Source organism: Cupressus sempervirens, chromosome 6, assembly GCF_028749045.1.
Source record: "Cupressus sempervirens isolate cs-2001-9-10 chromosome 6, ASM2874904v1, whole genome shotgun sequence".
NCBI lineage: Eukaryota > Viridiplantae > Streptophyta > Pinopsida > Cupressales > Cupressaceae > Cupressus > Cupressus sempervirens.
The window spans coordinates 231,365,298-231,379,811 of record NC_143123.1 but is presented as its reverse complement, the minus strand read 5'-3'; the positions used below and the strand labels follow the sequence as shown (position 1 = coordinate 231,379,811).

General features: G+C 34.6%; 1 protein-coding gene across 1 annotated transcript in view; it reads left to right on the top strand.

The window, feature by feature from the left end:
• The window catches only part of LOC149552104 (P-loop containing nucleoside triphosphate hydrolases superfamily protein), a 228,117-nt gene that overhangs the window by 67,500 nt on the left and 146,103 nt on the right, over positions 1 to 14,514 (top strand). The gene's annotated exons all lie outside the window — the stretch shown is intronic.

The window sequence follows — 14,514 nt, the reverse complement described above, 5'->3', positions numbered from 1 at the left end:
ACCATCCTGCAAGCGTTTAGCTGTAAATGCAAGTATGTTGCCCTTATGGTCTCTTGCCACACATCCACACCTTGATACACCTAGGTTTCAGCTTGCTGCCCCGTCAAAATTAATTTTATGGAGGTATCTGTAATGCCGTCTCCCTTTTCAAGATTGGATTAGCCCTAGTACGCCCATGAACAGGCCGAGGTATAAGTGATTATTAAAATACACTATGTTACTTTGTTGTGCACCAAAAGGAGGGAAATATAATTTAATATATTTTAAATACATCAAAAATAAATATAATGTAAAATCATGTGAGGTGCATGGGAGAAGCTCCATGGCAAATTGTAATAAGGAATTATAATAAATTAAACTCATTCTATTGTGCATTTTGGATTTTGATGAATTTGATGATTGGGCTGAGCCTAGGGTTTCAGCTATTGTTTATTGCACTTTGAATTGGTTGATCTCTGCCAGTGAATTGTGCCAATGTTAATCTCTTCTAGAAGTTAATATTGTGCTAAAATTGACGACCAATTTATGAAGAGGATTAAGAGTTTCATCTCAGATATATTTGCAAGGACAGAGGACAATATTTTGTACAGATTGGAGCCTTTTAGAGGTCTTTGTTTGGGGTTTAGAGAGCCACCATTCATTTATAGAGAAGCACCAATCATTTTAGAGGCTGCATCTGATTATCTGGGGCAGCATTTGACATCCTTGAGGCATGTTTCTACTGTTTGGTACCTTCTTTCAGGAAATGACATGGGTAATAAAACAATTTGTGTGGCATTTAGGGCGTCTAATATCTTGGGCTGTGTGCACTGGAAGGGATTGTTATTTGTACGGAGACAATACTATAAATGTTGAAGAAATAACACAACTCACGCGTACCAGGTTTTTATATTATTTGCTTGATAGTTTAACATTTCCATAAATTACAAATTGATTCATAATAAATAGTTGGGAATTGAAAGGATGCATGCTAAGAGTTTTTGAAAATGTCCATTGGCTGTAGGTGCACATTTTACATGTAGAAATCATATGTTTGCATTAAAAAAGACAAACAATTGCATTTGCATTTTAGTTCATTGCCTAGATATCTTAGTTCTCATTTGCAAGTATTTAAACTTCATTTGTAACCATTCCAAGCAAACAAAAACAATATGAAAATAAAAGACAAGATAGAGCATGCATGCAATGTGTTTGACAAAATGTCAAACATCTAAAGAGTAAAGCCATCCGGTGTTTGTCACAGTTAGAACCTGTTGGGATTCATGTGCTATTAGAGCATTTTATTGCCATCCCATGGGAGAAGCCTCTTACATTTAGGACAAATCGTTTGTGAATCAAGGTAAAATAAAATTTATACATGATCTTATGCCATAACATATGCATGCATTTCAGGATTATAAAATAAAAATTTATCAGGGCCTCTATGATATCCAGAGATTCTAGATCCTTTGTTTGCAAAGAAAAAGGAGGTAAAATCTAACATAGATAATTTTGTTAGTGTGAAGGAAACAATGGAAAAAATTGTGAGTTTTTAGGAGAATAATGGTACTTTCATCGCTCAAGAAGTTGTTTGTTGTAATGTTCCCACCATTAGGGTTAGTTTGGGACACATAATATTTTTAGAAGATTGTTAAGATCACAACAATTGAACTAAACATTTCATATCTTTAACAATTTATCTGAATTGAAATAATTAACATTCAAATGTTCTTCACCAACGATACTTGGATCATATTATGACATCCATAAAGAATGTCCTCCACCAGGTTATACCTGGATTATTCCATACATTCACAATGAATGCCCTCCACTAGGTTATACCTGGATCATTTCATGACATTCAGAATGAACGCCCTCCACCAAGTTGTACTTGGATCATTCTCCACCAAGTGCACTTGGATCATATATGACATTCATAATGAACATCCTCCACCAAGATTACTCTTGGATTAAAGATATTTATATTCATTCAATCTTTCCTTACTTTAATTATTGATTTCATTATATTTAGTATAGAAAGAAAAATATTCTATATCTCATTATATTACAATATAAATAGATCTATATCTATAAGCATTCTCTTATTAAAATAAGGAACTTGAAACTAATATTTAGTACCTTACTGTTGATATTTGTAATTATAAATAGATAACCATTTATAATTATTATCTTACCTTATGAGTTGGATGACTTCGCACACTGGTGCCACCATCTTGTCCGCTCTCTTGATATGGATGGATCCTATACACTAGCGACCACTAAGAAGGGGTGTTTCCTCCCTTTGCGAGCAATGCTTGAGTTGGGGCTCGATGGTTACACTCTGCTCCTATATTGTTCGCATGGATTGGAATCTCCCTATATTACTTCACGTCTGCATACCATGCATATCCACGCTGATTGTATAAGGCAATATTTGTTGTGATTCAATGTGGCTATATCCTATGTTGGCGGTGGAATTAACTGATGATGGGACTAACTTGCACTTAGTGATGCTTGCTTTAATATCCACGAGATTCCTTATATTCATCGTGATTCATTGGAGGGGTTTAATCCAATTGTTTTCCAAATTATCTTCCCATGCTTTGGTTTGCATATCTTTCTTTGATTTATATGCCTCTTTTATGGTTGAGGGTCGTGACCCTTCGATTTACGATTATATTATTATTTATATAGGAAGGTTATCATTTTAAAATAAGAATACTATATATTAAATATGATTATCATTATAATCATTTATTATTATATTATTCCATTTATCATTTAAATATAATTATCATAATCATTTATCAAATATAATTAAAGTATTTTCCTATTGTATATTTAATAATAATATCTTATATAATGTAAATGGTCAACATTGTAATAATTAATGGGACATAATGGTTTACAAAAATAATGTTTATATTTACAATAGTTATATGTCATTATGGGGTTATGACATCTGTAATGATAAGAATTCTAATTTCTATGACAACAGTGAGTTGTGTTTGCATCATCATGAGACAACAAAGATTTCACATGTGGATAATGTTGGTAATCGAGATTTGGTTACTAATAATGTAATTTATGAGGAAGACTCATGCTGATGTGAGTCTGCTTTTTCATATCAGACCTTAGAAAATGAATATGAAATTTCATTTAGTAATAATAAGTCTCAAGATCCAACTTTGAATGGACATCGAGATAGGGTTGTAGTGGAAGTGTGTGAAGATATTGACATATCAACAACTTCTACCTTATTTGTTGAGCCATTCGTTGAGATGCTTAGCAATAGTACCCCAATTGTAGATGTGTGTGCTGATGATAGGACATGTGATGCTACTTTTCATGAGGTGAGTGATGTGATAAAACCTTATATCGGAGTGCAAATTGTGGGTTGGAAAGTTTGCATGGTGTTCATGGATTTCAGAGATATCATTTGTTTGGGCAATTAAAAGTAAATGACACTTAGATTTCCATAACTGTTGAGCATTTTGATGTTTCTTGTCAGATGTTGGCTATCCATGGTTGGAGCATTCCTATGATAGAATAACACTATGATGGTAGTCTTTCCCTAACAACAACTTCATACACTACAAGAAGCCATCAAAATAATGAAACAAAACTACTAATAGTTATTGTGTGACATAGACTATCTTTTTGAGTGGGGTTGCATTTGTTATGATGCGCTAACACAAATGGAAGATGAGGTAGATGAGCTCACTCATGAGTTGGAAGTGATTATGGATTTATTGCAGAGAGCATAGTTGGCCTTTCATGAGTCTACATTACATATTGAGGAGTTGATCATGGGGTTGAGTTAGTCATAGTCTTCGTTGAGTACAAGCACAATGCACTTCTTTATAGTGATTGGTGTCTAAGGTGGCTTTACAAGGGATGTGGAGTTGGCTGACCTGTCTCTGCTAGCTCATGTGAATCTTTTCTAATTGTGCATATCCTTGTTAGCTCCTCCCTACGGTCAACTTGGCCAAGTGTTCGTGGTGTGTCCAAATTAAGTGAGTGGTTACTTTGTCTTTTGTTCCCCCACTATTCTCCTCGTGCTACTGCTCCTTGTAACGGCTCATGTGCTTGTTCGAGCATGTAACACTCATGTTTCAGTGTGCTTCCTAACTTATGGCTGGGACGAAGATGAGAGGGGCATCAAATTCTGAATGTTCACTTGAGAGGTTGAGGACAAGCTATCTTGGCAAGAACCAGATATTGGTATGTAGGCAAATGGTAACAGTTTAAAACTTTAAAGAGTTGTAGGTCATCAATAAGTGAATGCTGGAGTTTGTGCAAGCCTGGGAACTAGAGGGATGTGTCGGGAGTGAATTGTTTCATTAGACCCCTCTCTGGTTGTTGCTATTATTTCCAGCTCGTGGCTTTCCAGAGCAGTCGACATCCTTGGTGCAACCATCGGGAAGTTACACAGCAAGGCATTGCACATGGCGAGCTCTACTAGTGCAGTTCCTCACCATCATTTCTAGAGGTTAAACGAGTACCGTGTGTTGTCCTACATTTTGTCACCACAAAATGCAGGTAATAGTACAAAACTTTTTCAACTTTGTTTCACATTTCTCTGAGTTTAGTTTGTTATTGAATTGGTTATCATTGATCAACCAATCAACTCCAATTAATATAATGAATCCTTTTATTGAAGGCTTTCGTCAAGTCTTTTCCATTTTTCTATTTGTCGAGTCTATGCTTGATTTTTAAGGCCTTCAAAGTCCTTTTTCTCATTTTTGAGTGTGTTGGTTTTTAGTCCTTTGGTTTTGCTCAAGTTATTGCTTTCAATTTTCCCTTCGAGTTGATCTATCTTAGGGCTTAATCGGAGTTGGCAATCAAAAGATATGTCCAATTTAGTGCCCAAAAAGTGGACCTTTTTGATGCAACTGCACGAATTAAAAATATCATGTTATATTTTTGATTTGACATTCACTTTTTGAAAAATATAACTTAAATTCACTTTATGTTGTGTTTTTAAGTTACTTTATCATTTAAATTTTCACTTAAATTTACTATAGTGCACTTTATGTTATATTTTTAAGTTGAGATTGCTTTTTGATTTTTCACTTAAGTGACTATATTAACTATATAGTTCAATTTAATTTTTGATATTTAAATCAAATGCTCTAGTAATATTACTTATTAAATGATATTTACATTTTATATTGTTAATATGATACTTAAGTAAAATTTTATCAAAATTAAATTGACACATGCTTGATTGATCACTTAAGTTGTTTGCAACATGTAAATGAGGAAAATATGCAATTGCATCTAAAAGGTGAGATTTTGAATAGAAATGCATAAAAAAGATGCAAATGCATATTGCTAAAACATGCAATCACATCAAAAAGGCGAGACATGCATATTGCAAAAATATGCAATGGCACCAAAAAGGTGAGCTTTGCCTTGGAGGTCAATTTTAAAACATATCATTGCATCAAAAAGGTGAGTTTTATGTTACATGCACTTTTTGAAAAACATACAATGACACCCAAAATGTGCATTTTGCCTTATGTAGGTTATTTTTCAAAGTTTTAAAATGTGTAATGGCACCAAAAAGGTGAGTTTATGCATCCCAAAAACCTGTTTTTGAAGATTCAAGGGCAAAAAACTTGATGTTTTCTTCCTCCAAGAAAATGTTTTTCATAAACAATGCTTAGATCTGCCCATATAATGGCTTGAAATCTATCACAAGAGGGGCGTTTTTGAGTTTTAATGCATATATGCATTTGGGGGTCATGATTTTGCATATTCAAGATAAAAATGACTCATATTTTTGCATTTTTTGAGCCACGTTTTTGTAAAAATCACCCAGATTTGGGGCAATTCTGATTACGTTTTGGCTCAAATAGAAGTCTTTTTGGCATTTAAATCCATATATATACTATTGAAGAACTTATTTTGCCTTTAGATGTCAAAAAAACTTCATTTGATGCATTTTGTGAATCACGTTTTTGTTAAAAACGCCTAGAAAATTGGGGTTTTTATTTACTTTTATGCATTTTGAAGTCACTTTTTTGCATTTGGATCTATATATTAGCATTTGGGGAAGTTCTTTTTGCATTCAGAAGTCAAAAATGACTCAAAAACATGCATTTTTTGGTCACGTTTTTGCAACAATGGCCTAGATTTTTGCATAAAAAAGTCATGTTTTTGTTGAAAAAGCTAAAAAAAATGGCATTTCAACCCATACATTTGGATCAAGAGGGGTCGTTTCTGAGTTATAATGCATGCTATTGTCTTTGGAGACCATGTATTTGGCATTTTCATGTCAAATTGGACCCTTCATTGCTCATTAATATTTGTTGAATGCAAGTACAGAAAAAGACAAATTATTGTTTGAGAATTCGGATTTGGAGGAGAATTGGTCTTCAAAGTCTATAAATCTCGCTATTTTTTCTCATAACATCCAAGTAAGTGGACATTTTCAAAATTGTTCATCAATTCATGCTTATCTTGCTATTTTCATGCATGTTATGGCTTGTTATTGCACATTTGTCCAAATATGCCATGAATAGTGCATTTTTCCTTTAAATATGATAAAATGGTTCATTTTCATGTTTTTGGTTTTTTCCCAAACTCCAAATTCGAATTTTCATGTTGAAGTGACTTGCTTGTTGATATGTTTGAGTCTTTTGTCAAAGGTACGTTCTTTTGAAATTTGTTTTTGCATTTTGTGTGTTTGCTTTTTGGTTTTTCTCCATTTTGGAGAAGCTGCAAGTTCTTTCCCAAGATCTTGGTCATGTTTCACTTCACTTCATCTTCCATTTCATGCAAAAGCATCATTTCGTTTCATTTTCATCTTTCCATATCACAACACTTCACATCTCATTTGTCAAATGCAATTATATGTTTTTCATCTCATCCATCATTTGCATGTACATGGAATCCCATTTTCCATTTCCATTTTCACTTATCTCACTTTCTGCATCCACTCGTATGACATGATTACATGAAAAGTCTTTCGAGTAATTACATCTCTAAAACCCGTTTTTGACTTAGTCACTTTTTGAAAGGTCAAAAATGTCATATGCATGTTTTCCCATGTACTTTGACTTCACCTTTTTTCCACAAAGACTACTATAAAGTTCATTTCACCTCAAACTACACTCCATTTCCATCTTTCCATATGCATTTATGCCTCCATGAGCAAATACATGCTATTCCACTTCCCATGTCATTACACACTTCACATTTCATCCGTTATCCGTATTTACATGTAAGCTCATTCTCCATCTGCATTTCATCTCATCTAATTTTCCATTCCTCATTACATGTTGCATATACATGCAGTTCATTTTCCGTGCAGTGACATATTGAAGTCAAGAGTCTTCATTCACACACATTTCCATGCATTCCATTTTCATGTCCCAAAGCATATTCATCACCCACTTCATGTTTTCTCTATCTCCACCTACCATTTTCCATCCTCTACATAGGCTTTCCGGTTCATTTACAACCATCATATGTGTTCCATAAGTGTCTAATTCATACTTTGAATACTCACCCCTCATGTATTTGTTATTGTAGCTCAAATCCAAAGGTTTTCAAAGATTCAATCTCATTGGAAGATGTTATCATCTTCATGTTGCGACACACTTTTCAAGATATGTCAAAACTTCTTCAAAGAACATAGGTATCCTGTCAAGAAGACATGCTTTGATTCTCAAGAAGAAGTAATTCATTTGTTCATTTTTCCAATGGTTGTTCGAGAACTTGAGTTCATGTGGGAACGCGCTAAGCACTTTGCTTAAAAAAGAAAAGGAAAACAAAAGTTAAAGGTGTTGGTGGAAAGTTGTTTGGAGATTACATCCAGACACTATCAAGAAGGTTTTCAAAGTGTTAGAGACTCCAGTTTGTGCTGATCTACAAAGGAGAATTCACGACAACTTGAGTGAGAAAAGCTTGATCACATCAAGTTTTCAAATGACAATGGACAATTCATCAAAGAGAGTTAGAGGCTATTAAAAGACATAACACCATGGTTCAAGGTGAATTCAATTGCACAAAATACAAGAACTCCTAATCCTATGATCATTTGGGATTGCATCGCCAAGTACAAGACCCTTTAGAATAATCACTAGGATTGTTTTCCTTCTCTTCCGTCTTCTTTCTTCTTCTTTAATGTTTGTAATTGAAGAGGATGCATTGCATGAAATCATGTAATTACATGTAATGCGAGTTGCATGTGCAGTTGCATGTAACCCAATAATTTCTCTTTTAGTTAGATTAGGTCAAAGTTGGTTGAGTTGCTCCCACTTCTTCGTTCATTTTTTTCTCAACTCCTTTGTCTATATAAAGGAGTGCCCCCTCATTGTAAAAATCATCTTTTGTTGTATGCAAGAAAGCTTTGTCACATTTGTGCAAGCATAACTTTGATAGCGTAGTAGGAATTTGGGAGAAAAGTGAATAAAAGTAGCAATCGGATTCAAAGCTTTGACTGGAAGCTATTGTGATAGAGCAAATTAGAAGCTTTGACTATAATTTGTGCCTATTGTCTTTGATTAATGTTATTATTGCGTGTTCAATAATAGAGCATAGTGATTTAAGAAGCAATTGGAGCTGAAGCCTTGATTGGGAGCGGTTGTGGCAATACATAGACTAGGAGCTTTGACTGTAGCTTGTATTACCATCTCCAATTCATGAAAAATAGTTAGAATTCCCTACTTTCGGAAGTTTCTGTGCCCCAATGGTAGAGATTATTCTTATAGAATAGGTTAAAACATGACTTTAGCTAGCGTTTGAGTTAGTCTTGGTTTATAGGTATCACCATTTACAACTTTAGATAGAAGTGTAGTTTGAGATTTCATCTTGCCCATTACTCGCTTCATGGGTAAGTGGATTCTTTCCTGAAAGCTAAGAGGAATGAATATTAGTAACTCCCCTTACAAAATCTCTCAACTTCTTGCTTACCTTGAGTTGATCCAAGGAACAGTGAGAAGGGGGAGCCTTCCCTTTAAGGTAGGAGAGACTTTGTCTCACATGCTGTGGCTGGTCATCCTGTTTTGTGATTGGATTTTATCCAAAATTGTCGGTTGTAAAATATCCACCCAACACCGTGGATGTAAGGGTGAGATTTATTTGGCACCCAGGTCATCGTTCACCTTTAGTATTTCATGTTGTTAGGATTTTCTATCCACCCAACACCGTGGATGTAAGGGTGAGATTTATTTGGCACCCAGGTCATCGTTCACCTTTAGTATTTCATGTTGTTAGGATTTTGTAGAAACTGTTCATTTCTTTGCTTTTTGGGTAACATTAAATGAAGTCCCATATTGTGCTAATTCTATCACACTAAAAAGAAGGGCTTTGCTTATAGCAGGCTGACTGTTAGCTTATCTTCTCTATTTGAATGCTAAGAAAGTGAGTTAGAATAGTCTATTGGAATTCTGTGTTATGCATCAGTTGTTAAAAATTCTTTGTAGTTCCAAGACAAACCCACCCACAATCCAATAGATTGCAGATTTAATCCAAATTAATATCTTGGAACATCACAGGATATGACTACATCCATTATAGATTCAGATGCAACATTGCCTATTAACAATCTTTTTTTTGTAGTTGATGTTGTTCTCTCACATGGGTGGAGTGTTCATAATGTTCCTAGGTCTTAGGATTATGATTGTGAGCAGGTTGAGGATTTGATTGCTATTATCATAGTAGGTGCAAACGATATAGTAAGGATGAGTGCATTTGTAGCGGGAAGATAAGAATCACATGTTGTATTAGGTTCTATTTTTGTTATATCCATTGTGAGAGATGTTGGCGATGAGTCAGATGATAGAGTTTATATTTGGTACTATGATTGTCAATGCTTGATCGAGGTGGGAGCCTTTAATCGGGCTGCATAGGGAAAAGATCTCAAAACTACCTTTCTAATCCACACACAAATGATTTGATGATACATTAGTGTGGATTATTTTCAAGATTGTACCATCCTTCGTGGGATGGGTATTTTCCATCTACAATAGATGGGATTTGTGATTGCAGCCTAGATTACTTGTAGAGTCAACACCTCCATGGGAGCCTTGCTGAGGATGGAGGTAGTGGTAGTATTACAAACACCTTTGATTGTTTTTATCTCCATATATCAAATGGATGCAAATTCAATTTTCTTTGGAACTCAAGTGTTGAAAAGGTTGGTGCTGCAATTTGGGTGGGTGTCATTGGTTGGCTTCACAATGTGGACATGGTGTAGTTGAGATCAGAGTAGAGCAACAAAATCTTGTAGATGTTCTTCTTGGTAGGCTACCATTTAGAGTTTGGTATCCTTATGCATCGAGATTTCAGCCATAGCTCACTGAGGAGTTTACATAGTGAGGAGCGCTTCCAGATTCCCTTTTGATCCTTTTGTGCATGAACCTTTTTGATGCACAGATGAGTTGTGCATGTGTTGGATAGTGTGTACTATAGTTCACCTTGCGTAGTTCTAAGAAGCAAGCTTTGTCATCTGTAATGCCCCCTTTACTAGCTATTTACATCTGACAGGTCGTTAGTCTTTTCCATCATGGTCTTGTGGGCTAACTAGGTCATTGCTAGGGGTCAGTATGAGTTTGACACATGCTTCTTCACTTTCAGGCCAATCAGATCCTAGATAGCAGGGGGTTCCTGATGCTTACTATTCATAGTAAGTTGGGGTCCGTATTTCTAGGTTTGCGGTATTGGACTTCAAGCGTCTTCCAACAAGCTAGTATACATGGCTTTCTGAGTTTGACAGGGTATTTATTTTAATGTTTGAAGATTAAATTGTTTTAATAAGGTGATTTTAAAATTAAAAGGGGAATTAACAAGTCACTTTGGCTTATAAAGTTATATTATTCTCTTAAGTGGGAAAGAATAATTAAAAGGGAAAAGAGAATAAAAATTGAAGAGACAGACTAGGAAAGATGAAGAGTCATCCTGTTGTGCTTAAAAGAGGAAGAGAGCTCATTTTCGGCATGCTTAGATATTGGTTTTGTGTTGGAGTTTTCTCTTGGATAAATTAAGGAAGCTTCAACTTCTATTTAGGGATCTTGAGGATGGAAACCTTTAGGCTCTTCTCAATGAATCGGACACAAACCTTGTTCAGCTTGTGGTTACTTCAAGATAGAGTTCACACTATATAAACAGGTTCATTTCTAGTAATTTCCAATCTGACTGTTGTTACTGTACAAAGAATGGATATTTGGTGATTTGTTATTGTATTGCTGATTATTATAATACAATAACTTGACCATTTAAATCTGAAAATATTGAGAACATTTGCTGTTTTGATTTGAATATTGTTGCATAATATCTTTAATTTAAAATTTGGAAATTGTGCTGAAGAAATTGGTTAAATATTCGAGGTGGAATATTGCACCATCCTTTTGAATTGCTTCCTAATGAGATGTTCATTCTTGCGACATTTGTAATTGGATTTGTCTCAATTAGGTAGGTTTTGTTAGTTGTATTAGTGATGATGTTATAGGAGCTAGTTTGTGATCATAGGGGCATTACACGATTCTACCCTTGGGATTTGGGTGGATTGGTGTGTTTTTTGTTTTTGCGATTGCTTGGGGACAACTAGTTTAAGAAAGGGTGGATTGTAATGTCTCCATTTTCGTACGTGTCAACTTTTGGAGGATTAGTCTGTTTCTTGACCCTTATAGGCTAATGGAGTTGTTTAGAGGATCCAATTGGCAAAGGCAGGTCAGGGATGTTTGGGATTGCTCTTCATTTGAGTCAGATTGAAGACTGTTTTAGGATATTTAGGGTTTCTATCTTTAGCAGGGCGCCTAAAAAACTTGTTGAGGGGAGCAGTTATTTTGAGACTTACTATTCATAGTAAGTCATTGTTGAGGAGTTGTTATATCTTGTCGGGCACTCAGATTCATGGTGTGCACATTGATTGACTCTTTCATTAGTTGGCTCAATGTGAGGGACTTAGTATTTATTGTAAATCAATTATTCCCATGTTGCTATATTTGGCAAGGACCTTTGGTAGAGATGGCACCTTGGTTAGCAGTGAATGCAATGGGTTACCTCTTGGTTTTGACAGAAGTGAACAATAATGAGTATCTTTGGCATTTTAACTTTTTAATTATAAATAAAGTAATACTTTATTAATAGTTAATTCAAAGTGCACATAAATATATGTTATTTGACTTTATTATCAAAAGGGGTTATTTAATGATTATATAGAGGAATAATGTAAAGTGCCAATTTAAAGGGAGGTATAAATGATTATTAAAATATACTTTATGTTATTTTGTTGAACACCAAATGGATGGAAATATAGTTTAATATTATATTTCAAATACATCAAAAATAAATATAATTTGAAATCATGTGAGGTGTGTGAGAGAAACTCTAGGGCGAATTGTAATAAGGAATTATAAATGTCAAATGATGAAAAATCAAACTCTTCTATTGTGCATTTTGGGTTTATATGAATTTGGTGATTGGTTTGAGCAATTGGAAGTTGGAAGAATTGTGAATCCTTCCAAGTATTTTGCACTTTGAATTGGTTGATCTCTGCCAGTGTATTGTGCCAGCATTAATCTTGTCCAAAGGTTAAGATTGTGCTAAAATTGGTGATCAATTTGTGAAGAGGATTAAGAGATTCATCTCAGATATATTTGCAAGGACAATATTTTCTGCAGACTGCATCCTTTTAGAGGTCTGTGTTTGGGATTTAGAGAGCCACCATTCATCTATTGAGCCGTGACAGTCATTTTAGAGGCTGTATCTGATTGTTTGGTAGCATTTGACATCTATGAGGCACATTTCTGCTGTTTGGGGCCTTTTGTCTGGAAGTGACATGAGCAATAAAGGGAATTTGTTTGGCATTTAGGGGCTCTATTATTTTTAGTTGTGTGCATTGGAAGGGATTGTTATTTGTATGGAGACAATTCTATGAATGCTGAAGAAATAACACAGCCTGTGCTTACCATGTTTTTATAGGAATTTCTTGATAAATTAAAATCTCCGTAAAGTGCAAAATTGACTCATTGTAAATAGTTGGGAATTGAAAGGATGCATGCCAAGCGTTTGTGAAAATGTCCATTGGTTACATGTAGAAATCATATGTATGTATTACTAAAGATACAGAGGATTTCATTTGCATTTTAGTTGTTTGTCTAGATATCTTAGTAGTCTTTTGCAAGCATTTAAACTTCATTTGTAACCTTGGCAAGCAAGAAAAAGCAATCTGAAAATAAAAGACAAGATAGAGCTTGCATGCACAGTGTTTGACCAAATGTCAAACATCAGAAAAGTAAAGCGATCCAGTGTTTGTTAGTGTTAGAACTTGTTGGGGTTCTTACATAAGGTGAACTCTCTTGGGTAGCATGAAGCTAGTTTGGGCTGTCCATTGAATGACTTACAACTTGATAAAATGACATATTTTGAGGGTATAAAAAGTGGAGATTGTTAATGAAATGGGAATTTTCTTTTGAAGGCGCATAGATCGATATGCTCCCAGCCTTGCTCCTACTAGCACTGTATATGGATATATTTGGCATGGATATTGGTGATGGGAAGGCAAGAAGTTCATAACAAGGTGTTTAAAAGATCATTCAGGATGTACGAGAGGAGGCGCCAGTTTCAATTCTGAAAATTACTTGCTTATCTACAACATGTAATAATGTGTGAGGAAACAATTGCTTGTTCAAAGATCACATACCCACATTAGATTGAGAGGGATAGAATAGGACTCTTTACTCTCCCACAAGACTAATGGTTACTGCCCACTATGGAAAATGTTGTTAAAAAAGGAAGGGGAAAGATTAAGAACTATTGTTGTTTTCATTGTTTGATTGAATAAGGAAGCTCTTCCTGATTGGGATGCCTTTGTTTAGCAATGGTTTGTTTATTTCTATTTTCAAATTAAATAGTGTGTGAAATAAGGTTTAGAAAAGAAAGTTATGGATTGTGTGAAGGTCAGTTTTTAAAGCTTTATCATCAAACAAAAATAAATGTGTGTGAAGTTCAAAGTTTAAATGCTAGATATAGCTAATGTTCATCCTAAGCTGTGGTATACCCTTTATTGCTCTCTAAATCTCTATGGGGAGTACATGTTGGAAAAACTAAATTGCTGAGGTTTTGGTCTCTTATCTGGCATTGAATTTTGTGTTGTTCGATGCTATCAAATAGGAAAATATTAGTCTAGTACAATCCCTTCATCAATTCTGTTTTTCACAATAGCTTGATGTGGTGATTTTTAATTCTTGGTTAATACTTTATCCCTTTGGCTATTATATTGTAACTTTTTTTTGTGAACTATAATGCAGTATAAAAATAATTTCACTTTTAACTGAAGTCTCACCTTCTTTTGCTGCTGCTGGTTTCCTTTAGATTCCCATCAAATCTAGGAAATCATTAGTATATTTATAATCTATCTATATACTTTTTTTTGGACCAGTATAACCTATCTATATACTTGTATTATACTAGATACCAATATTAAGGGTATGTTTAATGGCAGATATGATTTATATTTCTGAAGGTCACTATAAAAGTGTATATATATTATATATATTCCTTCATACCTCATTCTAAGAA